Genomic DNA, 610 nt, shown 5'->3' with positions numbered 1-610 from the left:
AAAAGTATTATTATTTTTAAAAAATATATATATATTATTACCACACTAGTTTCTACACTTGTACTATGAACTAATACTATTAGCATTCATTATGAAACAGGGCCCTGAGGTAGTTGACTTTTGAAAATGTGTTTCGTGCTCCAGTATTTTTTCAATCCTATGTTTATCCCTCAGTTTACTTCATCTTTTCTTTCTTTAGATGAGATGGACTGTCTTTATATATTAATATTAAACATATTGCTCGACAAAACTGATTTCTTGGTTGTTGACTTTGACCTCCTTCCTGTGAATTTGTCATTATCATTATCCAGATACATACCCACCTTAAAAATTTAATTTCAGTTTTGTACAACTTTCCATTTTTGAGCTAAGGAGTTCACTACAAGGCCATTTGGTGAGACTTTGACTTAGAGAGAGATCTGAAATCGTATATTTCCGAATCTCTAATTTGAAATTTCGCACAATCCAAATTCTCCAACTAATTATATATTCCACATATAGGTTTTTTTTAATAATTATTTATTGCTATTTACAACTGTTCATTATAATACATTTAGTAAATCTGATCTAAGTTAAATTGGAGTGTTACAGGCGTGTAGAGAAACTACCC

This window comes from Halyomorpha halys, unplaced genomic scaffold (genome assembly GCF_000696795.3).
Source record: "Halyomorpha halys isolate HHAL.00 unplaced genomic scaffold, Hhal_1.1 Scaffold1033.1, whole genome shotgun sequence".
NCBI lineage: Eukaryota > Metazoa > Arthropoda > Insecta > Hemiptera > Pentatomidae > Halyomorpha > Halyomorpha halys.
The sequence above is the reverse complement of the archived record's forward strand: the minus strand, read 5'-3'. Positions refer to the sequence as shown.